General features: G+C 42.4%; 1 long non-coding RNA gene across 1 annotated transcript; it reads left to right on the forward strand.

The window, feature by feature from the left end:
* Window positions 1–10,147: 10,147 nt before the first annotated feature.
* Window positions 10,148–15,446, forward strand: LOC149463290 (uncharacterized). The gene is made up of 2 exons (XR_016312461.1): window positions 10,148–10,285; window positions 14,465–15,446. It is a non-coding gene; the product is annotated as an uncharacterized LOC149463290 (long non-coding RNA).
* Window positions 15,447–25,144: the final 9,698 nt, after the last annotated feature.

Below are 25,144 nucleotides of genomic sequence, written 5' to 3' on the forward strand. Positions count from 1 at the left end.
TAGTAAATGTATATAAATATATAAAAAAAATATATATAAAAAATCATCAAATCATAAGTCCAGAAAAACCTTGATAACCTTCAGAAACTTTGTAATTTAATCGGAAATCCACTTCTCCGATTAAATTACAAAGTTTCTGATCCTGTTATTTGATCGATGAGGATCGGTGTGTTGCTGAGTTTTTGCTTCCGAAAATATATTTATGGATGATCTGCCATCACATTATCAAGGTTTTTGGTGAAATTCTTCAAGTTTAGACACTTTTATTGCACGAAAAGTTTTTTTGCACTTTAAGGTTTTTTTGCACTTTTTTGTGGTATTGGCATATATATTTTTCTGGACTTATGATTTGATGATTTTTTATATATATATTTTTTTATATATTTATATACATTTACTAGCGCAAATTATTTATTAATTGGTACACTTTATATATGGTGGTTTTTTGCAGCTGGTACATTATTAGTAAGTTATATAATTTTGACCATAGGCGCTATTATTTATTTTTCTTAGGATAAAAAAAATGCAAAATGTGCACCATTGTTTCTGGGCCCTACTACGAGTACAAACAACTAATATACACACTTGTGGTATCACTGCAATTGTCAGAATCAGAATTTATTTTGGATTGTTTTTTGGTGGTAAATTATGGTATTAGCAAGAAATATACAGCTAATTTAAAAAAAAAAAATTTTTACTACTTTGGGCCAGTTTTCCATTTATAATAAAAATAAACTCAGGCGATATTCCTTACCATTTACAACCAAAAAAACCCCAATTTGTACTGAAAAGAATAAAGTATAATCCACCTGGACACACAAAAAAAAGTTGTGATGATATGTACAGTTTTAATAACACATGTTAAAGTTGCAAAATTTTGCTTAGGCATTAACATTTGTTTTACCCTTAGGCGGGAAGGGGTTAAAAGTAGGTAAGTTCTGCACAGAAATCATGTTTTTGTGGCTTACGGCTTTGAATCAGCCAGGCATTCAGAACAATATACCTGTTATTATTTCTTTAAATACAAAATAACCTTTCAATATTAAAAAAAATAACCTTTACATATTTTGTCTACCAGCAGTAAGAGTTTCTTCATACCAACAATATTATATTACACCGAAGAAAACAATCATGATAATATTGAGACAATGGATATAACTTGTAATGCCTTACGGCAATCTATAATAACTTCCCGCTTTCCCAGTCTGACCGTATGGAGGGAAAACTGTTCTAAGATAAACACAAAAGAATGGAAGTGTTTGTATAAGTGCACTCTGCCCCAAAGGAAGAGGTGGACTAACATATAAAAAGATCATATCAAGCAGAATATCAGCATGTTAGCCACTGAGAACTTTCTTGGAAAAGTTGATGACAAAAGGTATGCTCCCCTGAGACAGAGATAAGGATAAAAGTGACAAAAGCTAAGGAAATCTGTCATTGAGCCTGATCAGATTTAGGGTCAGATTCTGATTTTGATTTTTACTATATTCCCCTTTAGATATGGAGGACACCAAATTCTCCCAACAAGTGAGGCAGAAGTTATACTGTTGTGTTAGAGAACACATCAAGCTGTTTCCTGTGATGAAAAATGAAATGCTTGTAGAGTAGACACGTAGATGCTCAAAGTACATTAAATCCCAAGATGCCTTCATTTAACACTATATTAGCGTGATGAAAGAAATGATGGAATTTAGCTCCATGGAGAGTTCTCAGCCCCAGATTTATTAGGACAAAAAAAGTATGAGGGCATTCTCAAGAAATGCTTGCTACACAGAACCCATACATCAAATATGTTTGGATCACATAATGATAGTTTGATGGGCAATGTCATCTTAAAATGAAAAGTCTACAAATTGTCAGAATATCACATGACCTACACAAAAAAACAGATAGATCTGGATATTTACAGTGTGAAAATTAGTATTAAAGCAATAAAAATAAGTACTTGTAAGTGATTCCAGATCTTGTTAGTTCTTCCAGAGCGGAGTTACATCCAGCCATCTCAGGCACGGAAAAACAGAGTGGACTACGCAGAGCCACTTAGCTTCCAGTATAAGCCAAGAGACAGCTGTATATGTTTTTTACCTTTCAAATGTGGTGTGTATTAAAAAAAATTACAATGTTTAACAGCTGATTTCTAATCAAAAGTAACAAGTCACCATTACTTCAACCATGGAAGGTGTGATTGACCAGGCCCTTTTTTACATTCAGCACATTTGGTTATTTGTGTGGTCATGCAACGCTGTACACAAATGAAATTTATGTTCTTTTTTCACATATTTATAGCTTTCTTTTGCTGTTATTTGATCACCACTGTGTTTTTTATTTTTTTGTGATGTAAAGGTTTTGAATATTTTTGAAAAAAAAACCCTGATGTTTTCTACTTTCTTTTATAAAAAATATCCAGTCAACTTAAATTTGATAATAAATTTAGGCCAAATTTTATTCTGCTACACGTCTTTGTTAAAAACAAAATCCCAATACGTGTATATTCATTGGTTTGTGTGAAAGTTACAGCGTCTAAAAACTATGGTATATATATTGGAATTTCCGCAGCTTTTATTTTCACATTTCACATTTCTTGAGGTGTTAAAATGCCTGTGCAGTACAAAAAAACCCCAAATTACACATTTTTGGAAAGTAGACGCCCCAAGGAATTTGCTGAGAGGCTTGTTGAGTGCATGGAAGATTTTATTTATGTTTTGCCCCAACTTTTTGAAAAATTACATTTATTTATTCATTTTTTACACAAAGTTGTCACTTATTATTTTATATATTGCTCACACATGCCATGGGAATATGTAAAATAACCCCCCAAAACACATTCTGCTACTTCTCCCGAGTATGGGGATACCACATGTGAGAGACTTTTTGGCAGTGTAGCCACATACAGGCCCCCAAAATCCAATGACCACTACCTCACTACCTATCACAGTTTTGGAGGCCCTTAAATGCCAGGCTAGTAACTCCCCCATCCTCCTTTTTTGGAAAGTAGACACCCCAAGTAATTTATAAGAGGCATGGTGACTATTTTGCAGATATAATTTTTGTCACAGGGTTTTGAACAAGAAAAAAAAAGAAAAATACATTTTTGTTTTCTTTCTTCATTTTCCAAAAACTTGTGGCAACAAATGAGATCTGCTAAATACTCACCATACCCCTTAGCAAATACCTTGGAGTGTCTACTTTCCAAAAAGGGGTTTATTTGGAGGGGGTGCTTCTACCATCCTGGTATTTCAGGGCCAACATTATAGCAGACGCTGATGCCACACATCACCCACTCTTCTAACCAATTGAAGACCAAGCCATTTCTGACACTTTTTGTTTACATTAAAAAACATTTTTTTTGCTAGACAATTACTTTGAACCTTCAAACATTATATATTTTTTTTAAATCAGAGCCCCTAAAGAATACAACGGTGGGGGTTGAGATTTTTATGTCACACAGCTTTTGTGCAACGATTTTTCAAATGCAGATTTTTTGGAAAAAAGTACACTTTTTGAATTTGAACGGACAAAAACACAATATAGTGCCCAACTTTTGGATGAAATATAAAAGAGGATGTTATGCCGAGTAAATAGCTACCAAACATGACATGCTTTAAAACTGAGCACGCCCACGCAACAAAGACAAACTACATACATTTTTAATATCCATAGGCGACGTTTTAAAAGCCTTTACGAGTTACCACTTTAGATTTACACAGGAGGTCTAGTGCTAGAATTATTGCCCTCAATCTGATGACACCTCACATGCATTGTGCAATCTCTGTTTACATACAGACTCGGGATTGATGCTTCCAGTTATCTTTACGCGTGAGGACAGGTGGGCAGGGGTGATTTTTTTTTTATTACTTAAATTGTGTTTTTTATTTTTACACTACCCCTTTAATTATTTTAATCACTTTTATTGTTATCACAGGGAATGTAAATATCCCTTGTGATAACAATAGGCAGTGACAGGTACTCTTTTCTGAGAAATCTAGGGTCTCTAGATCTCTTCTCTGCTCTTAAAGCATCTGATCACACCATGATCAGTGTGATCAGATGCTTTCCCAATTTTAAAACGGTGCTGTTTATACCAAAATGGTGAAATGCTTCTTCCTTCTGGTTTCCTAGACCATAGATATGGTTGGAGCCATTCCAGTCTTCGATCAGCTCTATGGTCAGCCGGCAAAACCACTGGACGCATTCTCCGGTTCCCCGTTGGCACAGGAGAGCCCAAGAAAGCTTTGACAGGCGGCGGGAGGCGCTGCTTGTAAAAGCAATCCACCACTTAATGGCTAGGACTGCTTTTGCATGAAAGCCAACCGCCAGCCGAGAAAAATTATACCAGGATGATGCCTGCAGGCATCATCCTGATAGAATCACTCAAAGGCAGCCACATACCAGTACGTTGCTGGTCCTTGTTGCGCATATGTGTAACAGCAGAGAACATGTTCATATGATGAATTGGGTCTGTGGACCAATAAGACGGCAATTCATTCTTTTTCGTAATGCCCATGCTGAGGGTTAAGCCCCAAAAAAGTTTTAATTTAGGAAAACGTGATAGGTTTCCATTCAAATTGTTTGGCAAGAGCTGAATTTTTGTGGGCGGCGATGTATTGTTGTGCGTATAAATTGCTTTGGCCCACAATCGATACAAATCTTCAGTGAAAAACAGCAGAGGGGCTAAACGCTAGTGCTGGCAGCGAATGGAGGTGATCCTTCTAACACTGCATTTTTGGGGACACTATACTAAGGGGACACTAGTATGGTTCTGTTAGTGATCAATATATTGATGTGTACACTATACTAGTAATGGCAGTGATCAGCGACCTATAGCATGAGTGCAATAGTGTGCGGGCAATCTAACACTAGCAAACCCTGGCTGGGAGGGGTGATAACTGACCCTGACACTATCTGATGTCGCTAGTTTCAGAAATACAGTGATCATTGAAAAATTCTATATCAAATAAACAATGTAATATTCAATTATAAAAACAGCAATGGATCAAATTAGCAAAAGAAACAAGAAAAGTCCCATCCAAGATGTGCAAAATCCAAGGGCCACACTTCTTTTCCAATAATTGTATCCAAAGTACTACCAACACCAACCAGGGCACCCAAGGTGATATAAGGCTGGTCCCTTACCAACTCTCCATGACCATCTTAATAAAAAATGGTCTAAATGTGCTTGTATGATGTTTCAAGGCATTTCACCCCCTGCAGTGACCGTTTCAATGGGAACCAGGAACTCCATCACTTTTATGCAAGGTATAAAAAAGAGAAGGCCTCTCCATAGTGTAAAAACCTTTTAAAACTCCATTATAACCAAAGTATTGCACTCACGTTGTAGAAAAGTACATGCGCATGTAAACGAAAAAAATGGACTGGCATCAGAGTTCTTACAACATGGTAGAATGCTAGGACATCAGCAGGAGGCTCCACCCAAAGCATTTCATCATCAAAAGACATCTTTCAGGGCAACCAAACGTCGCCCCTGTAAGGAACCATCCTTATATCACCTTGGGTGTCCTAGTTGGTGTTGGTAGCACTTTGGATACAAATATTGGAGAAGTGTGGCCCTTTGATTTTGCACATTTTGAATGGGACTTTTTGCTAATTTGATCCATCACTGTTTTTATAATTGAATGTTACATTGTTTATTTGATATATGGTTGTTTTCACATTTGAGCGCAACACTGTTTATTGATATTTGTGTACACTAGTTGGGATATCTTAGTTTGTTTTATTTTAAAAATTCTATATACTGACATGTACTAATGGAATTGTCTGGGTAACAAGTTGATCAAAGGGTTAATAGGGGTGATCAAAGGGTTAAATGTGCTAATCTAACGGGAGTGTGTAAAATGTAATGCTTTTACTCACAGCATGGTGTTATCTCTTTTCTCCTTGGACTGACATGTGCGCTCACACCTGGAAATAGAAAGCAACGTAAGGGTACGTCACTTTGCCCAGAGCCGCTGCTCGCCTGCACAGTTCAGAAAAAGCACATGTTAATTTTTTTTATTTTTTAAATACTTTCATCACAGTAGTGAAATGTTACCATAGTAACATTGTACTACTCTGGGGAGGGTGGAATCAGGGATTTTTTTTTTTTTTACATTATGCTTTGCAGGAGTAATCAAGACTATTGCAATGCTTGCTTTGAACTGTCATGAATGGGTTAAGTTCATGGCAGTTCAAAATACCAGTGATCGGTGTTTGGCTACAGCTGATCACATGGTACAGGGTGCTGTGATTGGCCCATGTACCATGTGAGAGCCGCGGGCCCATCACAGCTCACTAAGAAGTAGAGCTTTTATGAATCAGATTGATTTTGACTTTACTGACATTGTGATCATGTGATCACATAGCCTTGCCTTTAGCTGCCGCCCGTCTGCAGTACATTGCAGGCAGATGGGCAAGAAGTGGTTAATTTAATCACAACTAAAATATTTTTTACTTTCCAGCACTGTATACATTTTTTGTACAATGTATGATATACCCTTCAATCTGATCTCATCTATTGTGACAAGCACGCATTTTTGTCACTAGTAGAAATGTATATTGTTGTAAGAAAGGAAGTGTGTGAGCTGTTTTTTGTGGATTTCCATGAAAATGGCTAATAAAATGTAACATTTATTATTTATATTTACCTGAAACATCTGTAATTGGCAATAGCCTTAAAGCCTGGTACACACGATCAGAATATCGTACAACAAGATACCACTTTCGTAGCGATCGTACAATAATCTAATTGTTAGTACACAGCTTTCATCCAAAATTATCCAAAGGGACAAGCACGAAAAATGCTTGTACGATACCAGATCACACGATTTCCATTTAATCAGTACAGCTTTCGTCCAAAAATACATTACATCACTTTCGAATTTTTATTGTTGTACAAGAATGTAGCTTTGTAGCTTTAGTAACCTCTTCACTTTTGATATGAGACTAGCATACAGAAAAAAAAAAGGGACGATCATTCGTTTGATATTGTCATTGTATTTACGGGGCTTTAGCAAATGTGTTCTGAAGCTGCTGATCACAACTGCACAGAGCTTAGAAAGTATTTTTGCCAAATTCTGTTTACAACACTTCCAGTTTCTGTATGTTTTTAGGATTTAAACTATGCCTTCAACATTTCACTGTGTTTGCGGTCAGGACTACAACTTTGCCATTCTAAAAGTCACACATTCTTGATCCACTTTTTGTTGATTTACTACTATCTTTGGGATCAACAAAAAACCTATATTGTTTTGAGTTTTGATAAAAAAACACATTGATACCCTGATATTGAACTTCCTAATACTACTTGGAAATCATTTGTCTCATGATAATTTACAGCTGACGTTTTGAAGTTAGAACTACCCAAATTTGACAGGTACTCTCTCCAACCACCTAGGCAAACGGAAGTTCTCCTCCACCCCTCCCCACAGTCTTCTAGGACATGTAACAGGTCTGCAGGACCATTCACAATGCGCAGCACTGCTTGCGCATGCGCAGTGGGCACCCGGCTGTGAAGCCGCAAGCTATCAAGCAGATGCCCATAGTTAAGATGCCAGTACCAGGGGCATAGGATGGCCGTACAGTGAACCCTGGCTGGGGTGAGCACACAGGGACAGTTGAGTGGCTGTTTTTTAAAAGTCAGCAGCTACAGTTTTTGTAGCTGCTGATGTATTTATTTCACAGAAGATTGGAGAACAGATTTAGCTGCATCTTTTGAAAAAAAAAAAACTAATTTAACAGTCAGACTTTCCAACTGAGGTGAGCAGAAATGTTTTTGTGAAGGTCAGCAGTATCTTTCATAGTAAATTTCACAGATGTTATCAAGAAAATGAACCATATGCAGATGGCATAGACATCATGCCCTTTCACTTTTATTTATGTTATGAGCACACCAGGGTGATTAGCAACAGTGCATTTTTATAACTTTATCAGCCATTATAACTTATATAGACCTACCTCTTTAGAGATTCTTTTAATTATTTCTATGATTTGGAATTGAGCTGCTTTTGTACCCTGAACCTCTGAGTGTACCGACTGGCATACAACAGTGACCATTATTTAGTGCTCATAAACATAGGCAACAATCTGCAGACTGGTGTGGTATGCTTTCAGGTACTTTGGAATGGATTCCCTTGCATTTGAGATGCTTTGATTTCACTTGCTGCTGCTCAAGGAGTTACATCATGCTGCATGGAGTGTCTGTACTTATATTAACCACCTTTTGCCCGCCATATAGTACAATGACGGGTGCAAGGTGGTTCTCTCATTCTGATAGGACGTCATATGACGTCCTTCCATTCTCACCGCGCATGTGAAGCTCAGGGAGCACGCAGCGCGGCGATCGCCGGTGCGCTGTGTCCCTCGGACACAGCGGATCACGGAAAGAGCCGAAGATGTCAGCTCGGTCATGTGATCAGCTGTGTCCAATCACAGCTGATCACATGTAAACACGGAAATGCCGGTTATTGGCATTTCTCTCCTCTCGAGCTGTCATGCTGACAGCTCGAGAGGAGAGGAGAGCCGGCAATCGGCTTTCTGCGAAGGGGACATGTACACTGATCATCACGGCACTGATGATCAGTGTACCCTGATGATCAGTGTGGCCCCAGACGTGCCACCTGTCAGTGTCCATCAGTGCCAGCAGTCAGTGCTCATCAGTGCCACATCAATGCCACATATCAGTGCATACCAGTGCACATCAATGCCACATATCAGTGCCCATCTGCACTGCCTTTCAATGTCACCCATCAGTGCCACCTATCAATGCCAATCAGTGCCACCTATCAGTGCGCATTAGTGCTGCCTTTCAGTGCCCATCAGTGATGCCTGTCAATGCCCATCAGCCATCAGTGCAACCTACCAGTGCCTCCTCATCAGTGCCACCTATCAAAAAAAACAAAAACTAAGAAAAAACTTTTTTCAAAATTTTCAGTGGTTTTTTTGGTTTGTTTAAGAAAAAATAAAAATCCCAGAGGTGATTAAATACCACCAAAAGAAAGCTCTATCTGTCTCAAAAAAATGATAAAAATCCCATATGGGTACTGAAAGGATTAAGTGGAATATAGCTGAATCCATTTTGTATACACTAATACAAGATGCTAGTTTGTGTGAAAAGTTGAATAGCGAACAAAATGATGCTGCTGTTTTTTTTCTTTTATCTGCAGATCAACCAACCCACCCCTTCGAGGTAGGTGATCAAGTGGTGATCCGAAGACTGGATCCAAGGGTGAGACCCCGGTTTGGAGAACCTACAGTGATCGTGGCCATTACACGTACAGCTGTTCTTACTGAAGGATCAGGCACCTGGATCCATGCATCAAGAGTAAAAAGGATTTCCCAAGATGAGAGACACAATCAAGCTGATCAACCAACAGAAGAAGGAGCCAAGAACATTGCTATCCAACCTATTGGATCCCCATGAGGACTGGATGAACTTGATTATTATCTTATCAATAGTGACTATTATCATCGTCCCACTATGGTTTCTATTGGAGATTTCATATGATAGAAAGGAGCCAGTGGTTCAGAAACCCTCTGGGAGTTCAGGATGGGTGAGGGGTTACCTCATCACAACTGAATGATCATGTGTATCAAAATGAGAATTAATGAGAAGGAAAGGGAGGAAATGTTTTTGCTTCAACAATATGAGGAAATGCATGGGATTGAGACGATAGGGAGAGTAAATCAATAAAGTGTTATCACTATGTGATAAAAGAGGGGACTGAAAGGATTAAGTGGAATATAGCTGAATCCATTTTGTATACACTAATACAAGATGCTAGTTTAATATACATATATGAGATATGTGCACACTAACAAAACTGTCTATGTCAGCTTCATGTAGAAATGAGTGTTTTTGCAAACCCTTACAAAAAAGCAGATAAGGTTTACTCTCACTTCTGGAAAGTTTTAACCACAACTTGGGTGTTAGGTCAGATTAAAGCCATGGTCTGGGCTTTAGAGGAGATATGGTATGATAGATAAAGCAGAAGAGTAAAAATGCAAACCTCATACAAATAATTGTTGAGTTAAGGTAAAATAATGTACATGTATTTGATTGGAAGGTCTGAGGGTGTGTTTGCCTAAAGACTACAGTATAATAACCCTGATGTTATGCCAATAAAACTGAAGTGTTTGCAATCGCAACTGAGGTGATTTGAGTGCATTCACTTTCCGAGATCTCGTAGCTGTGTCCAGGTGTGACCGTTGGTATCTTGAGGGGGCCCCCAAGGAAAAGGAAAAAGACCACCTACCTACTTTCAGTGGTGTCAGAAGTGGGATAATTGCCAAGGTAAGTGAGCGTTTTATTTTTTAATGCTTTCTTTACCGAGGTAATTATTCTGAACTTCAGGGAAATTTGGTGGTTGGAGTTTTAGGAGCGAGACTAAGGGATTCTCGGCTCGGGGAATGATACCAGGACACACCTGGCACAGCACTTTGTATAATTTGTAAAAAGTGTGTTATTGTTGTTTTTTTGTCTTGTTTGTTAGTTTACTAATTTACTGCTATGGGTAATTCCTCAGGTAAGGAGGAAGGACCTCGTCATGTGCCGCCACAAAAGTTGATTAAGTTGTTAAGAAAAACTAGAAAGCTGAGGGGAAAGAACACATCTACCTTAAATGAAACTTGTAAAGAATATGTAGCAAGGGTATCCCCTTATGATATTTATTATGTTATTCCCTGGGTGGATAATTTAGTGGGATGGTCAAAAAGACTGGGTGGAGCTAGTTTTCCTTGTGAAGGGGGAAATGACACTATGTGTATGGATATGATTATAGGAATGTGTTTGCATGAACAGCCTCAGGTAGGTATCTGGGGGACTGGAAATCCAGATTGGGACAAGAATTATATGTATGAAGGGGGTAAGAATTGGTTGAAGTATGCACCAGGCTATAAGACTCTAATTGTAGCAAATGATTTCACACCACCACCGCCATACAAACACAGCGAGGCACGTCCTGCCCCTACAGCTCCACATGCAGCCCCATTATACCCAGCACTCCCACAGGTAAAACAAGTAGATGAAGATGAAGAGGTTCTTATTGCTGCTTCCCAGATATATACAGGGGAATCAGAAGAATCTAGCTCAGATGGGGAAACTGGGAGTGTTAGTCAAAGGGATACTGAGAGGGGTAAAGGGAAAGTAAAGAGGAAGACAAAGAAGGTAGAAAAGAGTGATAGAATTCTTAGGTCAGCAGAAAGTAACAAGGGGGAAGTTAAAGGTGAGACAGCTGAGCTAGATATGATGAATTCAGCCTTTCCATTCATGATGATTGGGGAGCAGCTGATCTTAAAGGCAATAGATCCCAAGGACCTGGATGCTATAGTACAGGGATGCCCTAATCCAAGGAAATCCCTACTTGCATTACACCTCCCCTCCCGGTACAAGCAAAAGATGGACAGGTCTGGTATCATAAATTTCATGTGCTCCCGCATTGTCCTGTGTCCCTATTGGGCCGAGATTTGTTAGCTGACCTTAAAGTCGTGATGTCTATCACGGAGGAAGGTATGCTATTGGACACACCTTTCTTAATCTGTCCAGCTATGGATCATGATTTAAATAAGCTCCCTGAAAACCTATGGACTAAGAACCCAACGGATGCAGACCTCATTGACTGCACACCGTATAAAGCCACCCTTAAAACCAGGAACCCTGTTTATCATAAACAATACCCACTGTCCAAAGAAAAAATAGACGGACTTAAACCTATTGTGGAGGATTTTAAAAGGAGGGGAATACTGAAGCTGGTAGTATCCCCCTACAATACTCCCATTAATCCGGTAAAAAAGCCCAATGGTGAGTGGAGATTAGTACAAGATCTCAGGGCGATTAACGATCTGGTCATTCATATTGCCCCTGTAGTCCCAGATATAACAACTTTGGTAAATGCTATACCTGCCAACGCCACACATTTTACAGTAATTGATCTGTCAAATGCATTTTTTAGTGTCCCAGTTGACCCGGAGACACAAGTATTGTTTACTTTTTGTTTTCAAGGGGAGAGGCTAACCTGGACCCATCTCTCTCAGGGCTATGTAGACTCGCTGGCAGCATATACCATGGCCAGTAGATCCATGCTCAATGACTGGGTACCCACCCATGGTTCAGTACTTATCCAATACGTGGATGATTTACTGATTAGTTCTGTGAGCGAGAAGGTGTGTCAGGCTGATTCATTATCATTGTTACGGTTTCTGGCTGATCAGGGACAGAAAGTCTCTCGCAAAAAGATGCAGTTTGTGGCACCACAAGTTGAGTACCTAGGATTTGTATTGTCTGAGGGCCAGAGGGGGCTGAGCCCAAGGAGAGTGGCAGCAATATGTCAACAACCAAAACCAGAAACTAAGGTTCAGATGCAATCCTTCTTAGGTATGGTAAACTATTGTAGACAGTGGATTCCTGACTGTGCTTATTATGACAATGTATTACGTCAAGTAACAGTGAAAGATCAACCAGACCGTATTGAATGGACGCTGCCATTGGTGCAGGCATTTGAATATTTGAAGACAGCACTGGTCTCGTCTCCCGCATTAGGGTTACCGGATTATACTAAATCTTTTCATTTGTATTGTCAATCTGCATGTAAAACCATGGCTGCAGTACTAGCTCAAGAGCACGGAGGTGCCATGAGGCCGGTAGCATATTTATCAAAAACAATGCCCATCCCGGTCCAGGGCATGCCGGGGTGTCTCCAAGCTTTGTCTGTGTGTGCCTTGGCTGTGGAAATGGCATCTATCATAGTTTTGGGAAACCCATTGATATTACACACATCTCATCATGTCCTACATGTACTGAAAAACATTAACACTCAACACATGTCAGCACAACGCCTGGCGGGATGTGAAGTAATTTTGACATTCACCAATAATCTCACAGTGAAATACAGCCCATCTACATCAGGACCATCTCTTTTATTGTCCTCCCTGCTTAATCTTCACAACACAAGGTCACCAGAATTGCAGGAGGAGCACAATTGCCTGGATGTTATCCAAGCTGACACTTCTCCGCGACTAGATATGTTGGAGACTCCGATTCCTGGAGCCCCTGATGTGTTTGTCGATGGATCTTGTACACGCCCTAGTGATGCTACATACATCACAGGCTATGCAGTAGTAGAACCACCTCTTATTATTGAAACAGGTTCCATCCCCTACCCCAGTGCACAAGCAGCTGAATTAGTGGCCCTAACACGAGCTTGCACTCTTTATCAAGATTGAGATGTTAACATATACACAGATTCTAAATATGTCTTTGGGGTTGTACATGATTTTGGCCGTATTTGGCAACGCCGTGGTTTTACTACGGCCGATGGCAAGTCAATATCCCATCATTCTTTGATCCAGGATTTGCTTGCTGCACTCCAACTTCCAAGAAGGATAGCGGTCATTAAACTGCGGGCACATACTAATGCCAAAGACCCAGTCACAAAAGGCAATGCTATGGCAGATGCAGCTGAAAAAACTGCAGGGCAACTGCATAATCGAGCAGATCTATCTATGGTAATGTTGTCCACTCCATCCCTACTGTCAAATGAGCTTTTAGGTACACTGCAGGCACAAGCCTCTGAGAGTGAAGTTGATTTTTGGGCTAGCAGAGGTTTGACACAAGACAAACATGGTCTTATGTCAAAAGAGGGGATTGTAGGACTTCCACAGGCAGCTGCTGTATTATTCATTCAAAATTTTCATGGTGTAGGTCATAAGGGAAAATAGTTAGTGGAGAAAGAAATGCGCAAACGATTTTGTGTATGGTTTCTCCATGATTTGGTGGAGGAAACATTGGGAAGGTGCCTTACTTGTTTACAAAACAACCCTGGGCATGGCCAGCATGGGAAACATGAACATTTAACACCCCCTGAGGCACCATTCACACATCTACAGATAGATTTTACACATCTCCCTAAATCAAAAGAAGGAGATAAGTTGTTGGTGGTAGTAGACAGATTTTCAGGTTGGCCAGAAGCTTTCCCATGTAGGAATGAAACAGCAGAGACAGTGGTCAAGGTTTTGTGTAAGGAAATCATCCCTAGATGGGGTTGTCCTTTGTTCATAGAAAGCGATCAGGGACCAGCTTTTACTGCAGCAGTGACTCAGGGAGTCTCAAAGGCTTTGAGTATTCAATGGAAGCTCCATATTCCTTATCACCCTCAGAGTTCTGGAGTAGTGGAAAGAATGAATAGAACAATTAAGGATAAATTAGTGAAAGCTACGGGAGGGACTCTGAAGAATTGGCCAGCTGTGTTACCTGCTATACTAGCTGAAATAAGGATGACACCTCATAAACGGAGTAAGTTGTCTCCCTTTGAGATACTAATGGGCAGACCATTCCCTACCCCTTGGACTAGACAGCAACCCCCTCTGTGGTAGAAAGGAGATTTAGAGGTGATACAGGCAGAATATGTAAAAGCATTGTGTGAAAAGTTGAATAGCGAACAAAATGATGCTGCTGTTTTTTTTCTTTTATCTGCAGATCAACCAACCCACCCCTTCGAGGTAGGTGATCAAGTGGTGATCCGAAGACTGGATCCAAGGGTGAGACCCCGGTTTGGAGAACCTACAGTGATCGTGGCCATTACACGTACAGCTGTTCTTACTGAAGGATCAGGCACCTGGATCCATGCATCAAGAGTAAAAAGGATTTCCCAAGATGAGAGACACAATCAAGCTGATCAACCAACAGAAGAAGGAGCCAAGAACATTGCTATCCAACCTATTGGATCCCCATGAGGACTGGATGAACTTGATTATTATCTTATCAATAGTGACTATTATCATCGTCCCACTATGGTTTCTATTGGAGATTTCATATGATAGAAAGGAGCCAGTGGTTCAGAAACCCTCTGGGAGTTCAGGATGGGTGAGGGGTTACCTCATCACAACTGAATGATCATGTGTATCAAAATGAGAATTAATGAGAAGGAAAGGGAGGAAATGTTTTTGCTTCAACAATATGAGGAAATGCATGGGATTGAGACGATAGGGAGAGTAAATCAATAAAGTGTTATCACTATGTGATAAAAGAGGGGACTGAAAGGATTAAGTGGAATATAGCTGAATCCATTTTGTATACACTAATACAAGATGCTAGTTTAATATACATATATGAGATATGTGCACACTAACAAAACTGTCTATGTCAGCTTCATGTAGAAATGAGTGTTTTTGCAAACCCTTACAAAAAAGCAGATAAGGTTTACTCTCACTTCTGGAAAGTTTTAACCACAACTTGGGTGTTAGGTCAGATTAAAGCCATGGTCTGGGCTTTAGAGGAGATATGGTATGATAGATAAAGCAGAAGAGTGAAAATGCAAACCTCATACAAATAATTGTTGAGTTAAGGTAAAATAATGTACATGTATTTGATTGGAAGGTCTGAGGGTGTGTTTGCCTAAAGACTACAGTATAATAACCCTGATGTTATGCCAATAAAACTGAAGTGTTTGCAATCGCAACTGAGGTGATTTGAGTGCATTCACTTTCTGAGATCTCGTAGCTGTGTCCAGGTGTGACCGTTGGTATCTTGAGGGGGCCCCCAAGGAAAAGGAAAAAGACCACCTACCTACTTTCAGGTACAGTGTTGCATGACTGCGCAATTATCATTCAAAGTGCGACAGCGCTGAAAGCTGGAAATTGGCCTGGGCAGGAAGGGGGTATAAGTGCCCTGTACGCTAGTGGTTAAACTAAACTGGTAAGATAAGTTCCTCAGATGCAAACAAAAGGCCACATGTCATGTAAATCTTCAAGCTGAATACCAAGAATTAGCCAAAATGTACCCTTGCAATGGGGCCCCCAATCTGTTTCAGTTCTACCTAAAGTGGTTGTACACCCTTACATATACCCCGTGAAGTGACTGTCCTCAGGTGATACACAGAGATTAAACAAATCCTCTTACATAAGTTGTACCTGTTTATTTGCAGTCTTCTCTTCTCTACATCCATTCAAAGTCCAGAATTTATAAAGCATGTCTGAGAGTTCAGGAAAAAAAGGGTGGAGAGCTGAAATAACACACTGCAGAGCTCAGATCAGCTCTGAGAGCTGATTGGAGGGAAGAAACACCACACATACAGCTGAGGCTTTCAATCTGCTAGAGATCCCTTCCCTGTCACCATGTTTCTCTTAGTGTCAGAAAAACTTGTCAGAAGTGATCCATGCTGATAGCAGGGGAATGAGGCAGCAGAGAGAATGACACCTAGTGCCCTGGATTGACACACATACACACTAATCGAGGGATATTCTTTCTTCATATTTCATGTCTGAGGTTTACAACCACTTTAACTGGTTCCCTCCCTGTGTCCAATCACAGCTGATCACATGTAAACAAAATCTGGTTATCGCCATGTCTTTTGCTCAGAGCTGTCACTAAGAAAAGTAGATAGCCAGCTTTCCTGTGACGGGGCATTTACACTGATAATCAGGGCACTGATCCTCGGTGCAGCCTCATCATCACACATCCGTGAAGAAAAATTACTTATTTGCAAACTTTTATAACAGAAACAAAGAAAAAAAGTTTTGATTTTTTTAAGTTTTTTGTCTTTTTTTTCATTTAACAAATAACCCAGAGGTGATTAAATACCACCAAAAGAAAGCTCTATTTGTGTGAAAATTTCATTTGGGTACAGTGTTACAGCGCAATTGTCAAAGTGCGACAGCACTGAGAGTTGGCCTAGGCAGGAAGGTGGTGAAAGTGCCCAGTATTGACGTGATTAAAGAGTATGTAAACCCAACATTTTATATTCCCAATATGTGCCTGGTGTACCAAGTACTTGTATAAAATCGTATTGTATTCTCCTTGTATTGCTACCTTTCTGTAAAATATTTGCTGATCTAGAACTAGCTCTTATGCAGCTGAGAACAGACGGTATGTAATCATTTCTAACGTAAACTGAATGGATTGTTTTACAAGGGGAGGGTTTTCATATACTTTAAAGGTCTGCTCACAAGTTTCAGGGTTACAATAGTTATATTTTTCAGATGGGATGCATTCTGGTGCTGGCTTCCACGTTGGTATTGGATAGTGAAGTTGTATGGTTGTAAGGCCAGGCTCCATCGTAAGAGGCGGCCATTATCCCCAGAGACCCGATTCAGCCAGGTGAGGGGGTTATGGTCTGTGAGGGTGGTGAAGTCCTGGCCATACAAATAGGGTTGAATTTTCTTCAATGTCCACACTATGGCCAGACACTCCTTCTCTATGGTGGCATAGGCGACCTCCCAGTCTAGTAGTTTCCTGCTAAGGAAGGCCACAGGGTGTGCTCCTCCCCCTCATTTACCTGGCTGAGGATGGCCCCCAGCCCATAAGTTGGTAGTTGGGCACAGCCAGGATGGGGTCATGGGAAAGGGCCTCTCTCAGCAGGTCAAAAGCATTCTGGCAGGCCAGGGTCCAGGTTACCATCCGAGACATGGCCTTCTTGGTGAGATCCATCAGGGGCTTTGCAATCGTGCTGAAATGGGGAGAAAATTTGCGATAATAGTTAGCAGTGCCCAGAAAAGCCATAACCTGTTTCTTGGTCTGGGGGGGTGGGCCATTCCCTAATGACTTCTATTTTAGCCAGTTCTGGGTGCAGTTTACCCCCTCCCACCTGGTGTCCTAAATATTGCACCTCTGACATCCCCATCTGGCACTTCTCTGGTTGAATGGTGAGGTTGGCCCTTGCAATTCAATCCAGGACAAGGCCCACATGCCGGAGATGGTCTTACCAGGTTTCGCTGAAGATGGCAATGCCATCAGGGTAGGCACAGGCAAAGTCATGACAGCACTGCAGCAGCTGGTCCACCGTGCGCTGGAAGGTGGCAGGGGCATTCTTCATGCCAAAGGGCATGTTAAGAAACTCAAACAGGCCAAAGGGGGTGATGAAGGCGGAGTGCTCCCGACCCTCTGCAAATAAGGGGATTTGCTAGTAGCGCTTGCTTAAGGTATCGATCCAGAAAGGCCCGTAGCACGGCCTTCAGGGTCCCGTTGAAGCATACACACAGTACATTTGTCTGGGGTGATAGGGGGTTGACTGGATGGCTCGTGCTCCACAGGTCTGCCAGAGGGACAGAACAAGGCCTGACATGAACTGAGTCCCCTGATCTAATAGAATTTCGGTGGGGAAGCCCACGCGCGTAAAGACAGTAACCATGGCTTCCACAGCTTTGGAGGCTGTGATACTGGACAGGGCGACTGCTTTGGGGTAACAAGTAGTATAGTCGACGATTGTCAGGATGTACCACTTTCCGGATTTGCTGGGGCAAGCTAAGGGTCCCAGAATGTCAATAGCTACTCGTTGGAACAGCTCCTCAATAATGGGTAAGGCTTGTAGAGAAGCCCGAAGGCCACCAGTTCTCCCATGTCGCTGACAGGTATCACAGGTATGGCAATATTGAGCTAATAGAAGGCCTGGGCCAACCTCTTTTCTGTCTGTAGCTTTCCCTGATGACCAGCCATGAGAATGTCATGGGCAAGGTGCAGCAGTTGGGTCCGGAATTGTTGGGGTACTATCAGCTGTTCAGCCACGGTCTGGGGCTCCCCCTCGGCAATGTTCTCTACCACTTGGTACAGCAACCCATTTTCTTGCACTATCCTTTCGCCGGTTCCCGGACCAGTCAGCCCTGCCCGGGCTCAGAAGCTTGTCAGAGTAGGGTCGGTGGCTAAGTCCCCTTGAAACTTGTCCTGGTCCCATGTCACCTCAGTATCGACAGCAGTCGAAGATGAGTCACTCACCGTGGGTAGCGGAAGTCCATCCACTGGCTGGGGTGCCTCCTTCCTCTCAGCGCTTTCCCAGCGGACTTGACTTCGCGTGACAGCTCCAACAAAGTGACACTGAAGGTCACCCACATCATTCCCAAGAAGTACAGCGGGGATCGAAAGTTTGGGCACCCCGCTAAAAATTTGTATTAATGTGCATAAAGAAGCCAAGGAAAGATGGAAAAATCTCCAAAAGGCATCAAATTACAGATTAGACATTCTTATAATATGTCAACAAAAGTTAGATTTTATTTCCATCATTTACACTTTCAAAATAACAGAAAACAAAAAAATGGCGTCTGCAAAAGTTTGGGCACCCTGCAGAATTTATAGCATGCACTGCCCCCTTTGCAAAGCTGAGACCTGCCAGTGTCATGGATTGTTCTCAATCATCGTCTGGGAAGACCAGATGATGTCAATCTCAAAGGTTTTAAATGCCCAGACTCATCTGACCTTGCCCCAACAATCAGCACCATGGGTTCTTTTAAGCAGTTGTCTAGAAAACTGAAACTGAAAATAGTTGACGCTCACAAAGCTGGAGAAGGCTATAAGAAGATAGCAAAGCGTTTTCAGATGTCAATATCCTCTGTTCGGAATGTAATTTAGAAATGGCAGTCATCAGGAACAGTGGAAGTTAAAGCAAGATCTGGAAGACCAAGAAAAATATCAGACAGAACAGCTCGCAGGATTGTGAGAAAAACAATTTAAAACCCACATTTGACTGCACAATCCCTCCAGAAAGATTTGGCAGACACTAGAGTTGTGGTACACTATTCCACTATAAAGAGATACTTGTACAAATATGGTCTTCATGGAAGAGTCATCAGAAGAAAACCTCTTCTACGTCCTCACCACAAAAATCATCGTTTGAACTTTGCAAATGAACATATAGACAAGCCTGATGCATTTTGGAAACAAGTTCTGTGGACCGATGAGGTTAAAATGGAACTTTTTGGCCGGAATGAGCAAAGGTACATTTTGGAGAAGAAAGGGCACAGAATTTAATGAAAAGAACCTCTGTCCAACTGTTAAGCATGGGGTTGGATCAATCATGCTTTGGGGTTGTGTTTCAGCCAGTGGCACAGGGAACATCTCACGAGTAGAAGGAAAAATGGATTCAATAAAATTTCAGCAAATTTTGGATGGTAACTTGATGCCATCTGTGAAAAAGCTGAACTTAAAGAGAGGATGGCTTCTACAAATGGATAATGATCCTAAACACACCTCAAAATCCACGGGGGATTACATCAAGAGGCGTAAACTGAAGGTTTTGCCATGGCCTTCACAATCTCCTGACCTCAATATAATTGAAAATCTATGGATAGACCTTAAAAGAGCAGTGCGTGACAGACAGCCCAGAAATCTAAAAGAACTGGAAGACTTTTGTAAGGAAGAATGGGCAAAGATACCTCAAACAAGAATTGAAAGACTCTTGGCTGGCTACAAAAAGCGTTTACAAGCTGTGATACTTGCCAAAGGGGGCAGTACAAGATATTAACTCTGCAGGGTGTCCAAACCTTTGCAGATGCCATTTTTTTGTTTTCTGTTATTTTGAAAGTGTAAATGATGGAAATAAAATCTAACTTTTGTTGACATATTATAAGAATGTCTAATCTGTAATTTGATGCCTTTTGGAGATTTTTCCATCTTTCCTTGGCTTCTTTATGCACATTAATACAAATTTTTAGCTGAGGTGCCCAAACTTTCGATCCCCACTGTACATCTGCAGGCAGTCCTCCCATTACTGCCATATTGCACCGTTTAGGCCCCAAGCCATAGTTCAGATTGACAGTACAAAGAGGGATGAAGCATTTGGTGTCCCCTGCTAGTGGATCACTATCCCAGGGCCAGGCTGTAAAGCATCAAGGTGCACCACTCTGGGGTCCACAATGGTGAGGAAGGCCCTTGAGTCTTGAAATCCTACCTCCTTTTGTCCATCCACAGTGACCTCTTGCAGGTGTTTTCCTTGGAGACTCTGGGTAGGGGCTCCCACAGGCTGTAGGCCAAAGACTCCTGGGGGGTGTCCTTGTCTGCGGGAGCGAAATCCCAGTCTGGAGGGGGTGGAGGTACGTTCTCTGGAGCCTGGTACAGATCCACATAGTGTACCGGCCGGGGCAAGCTAGGCCCAATAGTCAAATTCTTGGCAGGGCAGCTGGCCTGGTAGTGACCAATCTGTCCACAGCCAAAACACTGCCTATCTAAAGCCGGTCTGGGGCCCCTCTGCGAGGTGGCTGGATGAGGTGGGAGTAGGGGCCATGGCGCTGGCACTGTTTGGGGGCCCATCCAGCAATGGGGAGGCGTGTAGGGCATCGGGGCGGGATTGGGTATCCTGGCAGCTTGGGGTGCCTTGGCAGCAGGCTTCTTCCATTGTGGGTTAATTAGGAGAGCCTCATCCGCTAAGGCTACAGTTTCTTCGAGGGTGGCAGGTTTCCGCTCACGCACCCACTGTCGGAGCTTGGGGGGCAGTTGAAAGGGAACTGTTCCTTCACGATGGCCTGGATGATCTGCTCAGGGGAGGTTGCCTTCTCCCCTTCCAGCCACTGGTGACATGCTAATGACAACTTGTGTGTGAACATCTTGAAGGAGGTCTCTGGGCAGCGGGGGGGTAGTCTGGAACTGGGCCCAATATGACTCTGCCGATACCGTATAGTAGTCCAGTACGGCCCTTTTTATCTCCTCATAGTTACATTTCTTGAGAGGGTCCATCATTTGATAGGCCTCAGCAGCCTCTCCGTCAAGCAGCCCTACCACGTGGCGAGTCCAGTCTGTGGGTAGGACCTCCAGTGTTTCGCATTGGTATTCAAAGTCCTGGAAGAACCCTTCCACATCTCTGGTGTGTTCTTGGTAGGGCTTAAAGTCCTTTCTGGATATTCTCTGGTCCTCTTCTGCCACAGGGCCAGGCATAGGGGCAGCTGCTTGGTTCTTTGCAGCTTCCCACTCTTGTCTCTTTTGAGCCTTTTCAATGGCCGCCAGCTTCCTTACTGTGGTGGCACCCTCCCCTAGAATGGCCATCTCTTCCTCGTACCAGATGACCCAAATGCTCTTACCGCTTGTGTTGTGAAGCTTTGGTCCGTCTTCTCTCGAGACCGCTTGGCCCCTGTCTGTGCCCAACTCTTCCTATTGCCTGGCTTCCTCCAGCATCTGGACCAGCTGATCTTTATTAAGTACCTTGTAGTTGAGGCCAAAAGTTATGGCCTTTTCTTGTAAGTTGGTTGCCATCCAGTGTCGATATTCCAGGGCATCCGTTTCCATTGTATGCAGACTCTCATCTGCCATCTCAAGTGCTCTCGTTCAGCTGCTGCCAACCGGTTGTAACGTACTAGGAGCACAGATAGAGAGCACACGGAGACAGATTGCATGGAACCCAACCTGCGGGCGTTTGTTGGGGAGTTTTTCAGGGTACAGACAATAGATCCGTTAGTACACAGATCCACACAAGACACAGCAACACAGTAAAGTTCTCTGGAAGGCAATATGGGGCAACAGGGGGCCAATAGTCCACCGGGTTCAATAGGACAGAGGGTTGGAGGTTCAGTGGGAATTGGGGTTCATGGGGAGAATTGGACTCAGTCTTTTGGGCAGCACGGGGTTAGTCCACTTACTAGATGCAGGGAGCAGGACACGGAGGGTTACAGTCCACACAGGGTCAATAAACACAGGCAATGAAGGGTTAAGTCCCCCAGGCTCACGGGCAGCAAAGGGTTAAGTCTGCCAGGCTCACGGGCAGCAAAGGGTTAATTCTACCAGGCAAGAGATCCAGGCAGCTAAGGGTTAATCTGCACAAAGGAGCTCCAGGCAGCGCAGAGTTAACCCCACACAGGGGAGGGTTCCAGCAGCAGACTGGCAGGTAGTGGAGCCAGTGAGATAAGAGGAGAGAATTGGATCAATGAGGAGGCTGGCCCGCAGCTCAGAATTCACTCACACAGTAGGGACAGCAGCCTGGAGATCTACTCAGGACCAAGGCCCCGCTCTTCCTTAAGTACAGAGCCAGGTGCATTCCCGTTGCCATGGTAACCCGAGACTTAGCGTCAGGTTACCATGGCAATGGGCCTCGCCCCCCGTGTCTCCGGACCCACAAGGGAACGCAGCCTTTGTCCCTGTCGGGCACGAAGCACTGGAGGACAGGACCACGCTGTGCATGAGAGGACGGGGTGGGTGAGGTGACAGGTGGAAGCCTGCATGTGGATTCCCACAGCAGGGGGGGCAGACTTTCTGGCGCTCAGCCAGGGGAGCAGGATGCTCCCTCGGCAGGGAACCAGATTGCTGGCAACGAAGAGTGAGGGGTTGCTGGGGGGTGGGGGGGTAGGAGGCAGCAGACCGGGGGATGGGGGGGGGGACCAGCTCTGTGACAACACAAAATCATAAAATATAATAAATAATTATAAACAATAATAATATAATAATAATAAATTTAAATCAATAATGTCAGTGTCTGATGACAAATTTCCCCACAAATCACTATTGCTCAATTCTGCAAGTGATTCTAATTTACTATCGCTGTTCTCTAGCTGGTCTAAAACCACTTTTGACCTAAAGGGACGCTTTTTGGATGCCATGGACGTTCTCAAGTTTCCAGGCAGAAAGAACGGTAAAAGTGCAGGCAGGGCACAGGACAAAGCACTAGGGACAAAATTTAGGTAAAATGGTTTGATACAGTAAAGTAATTCTAACAGATTACAATGTATTGTATGTCATATTTTTACTTTTTTGAATTTCCCGCTGGTTCTGCCCCCATGCGTACCGATGCTTGCAGAGAACAGAACCCGGAAGATGGATACCGGCATCGGCCAGAGGACATGGCTGGAGGACACAGCGGGAGGACATCGAGGGATCGCAGGACAAGGTAGGGATCGGGGAGAAAGCAGGAGAAGCACTATGGAATAATCCCAAGTGTGGCTTGGGGTTACCACTTTTGGTACTGAAAATTAACCCCGAGTCACACCCGGGATTACTGCTAGGAAGGTTAAAGCAAACTTCCGACTTAGAGATGAGCTAGCACTGCATGTAGAATGAAGCGGAGTTCCTAATAAAGTGACATCCCATAGCTCTACATTCAGTGACTGCTGTGTGTGTTGAATCCGGAGTAGCGGGTAGAGCAGCACCACCTCCACCAGCCAACGTACCTGTTACCTTTGTGCCAGTAACTGAATATGATCCTGCTGGACACATAGCTTGAATCTCATGCATGTCTGGAATTAACTCTTCCTCTCCTGAACCATACAGCTAGGCCGAGGGCCTCTATAGCACTGCTCTGCTCTCAGTTGCTATGGGAGACAGATCGCTAGGGAGGTAGCCCAAATACAGACTCCCGTACTCCTGGAGGATACCTCACCTTACCCAGGTACCATACCTCGACTGGTGGCTTTGGGTCTTGAACATGTACTTAGTTACTCTTAGCAACGATCTTGCTCTTCTTTAACACCTTCCCGCCCGGCCTATAGCAGATTGACGGCCAGGCGGGACACTCGGCTTTGTGACTGGACGTCATATGATGTCACGTAGCGGCTCAATCTGTCACCGGCTGTGTCCACGGGACACAGCCGATGACATATCACTACACTAGCCCATTGCCAGTGTCATGTGTCCGCTGTGACCAATCACAGTAGAGCACGTTTCAATTTTATACAACGGATGGCTTCCTGTCATGCCATTCATTGTATACAATTATGTTGTTAGCTGTGACTGGTCAAGGCAGTCACATGATACAGACAGGGCCAATCACAGCCCAACTGTATCATGTGATCAGCTTTGCCCAATCACAACAAAAGACTGAATGAATCAGTTTCATTCTGTAACAATGATTGCAAATATCAATGAAATACATTGGTGTTAGCAATCATAATGTGTTAAAAAAAAAAAATCCTGATCACTTGCCCAGAGTAATTCAATGTTACTATGGTAACATTGTATTGCTTTGGTCACAGTGTGCTGAAAAATAAAATAAAAAAAAAAGAAAAAATGTTTAATAAAAAAATAGAAACATTTGAAAAAAATAAAGTAAAAATGCAATTATTATTATTATTTTCACCAAAGAAATGTAGCAGAATACATTTTGACCTAAATTTATGCAGAAATGTTATTTATTTGCAAAATTTTATAACAGAAACGTGCATTTTTTTTAAAGTTTCAGGTGTTTTTTATTTAGCAAAAAATAAACTAGGTGGTGATTAACTACCACCAAAAGAAAGCCCTATTTGTGTGAAAAAACTTATAAAAATTTCATATGGGTACAGTGTTGCATGACCGTGCAATTGGCAAAGTGTGACAGCGCTGAAAGCTGAAAATTGGCTTGGGCATGAAGGGGGTATAAGAGCCCGGTACTGAAGTGGCTAACATACTGCATTGACACTGTAGTGTGGTGTTCTTCATACTTCTTTAGTACTTTACAGGCCCAGGGTTGTTGTTTTTTTTTTCTATATGCTAGCC

The sequence above is a fragment of the Staurois parvus genome, unplaced genomic scaffold, assembly GCF_062004578.1.
Source record: "Staurois parvus isolate SC_StPar_1 unplaced genomic scaffold, SC_StPar_1.0 ptg000155l, whole genome shotgun sequence".
Taxonomy (NCBI): domain Eukaryota; kingdom Metazoa; phylum Chordata; class Amphibia; order Anura; family Ranidae; genus Staurois; species Staurois parvus.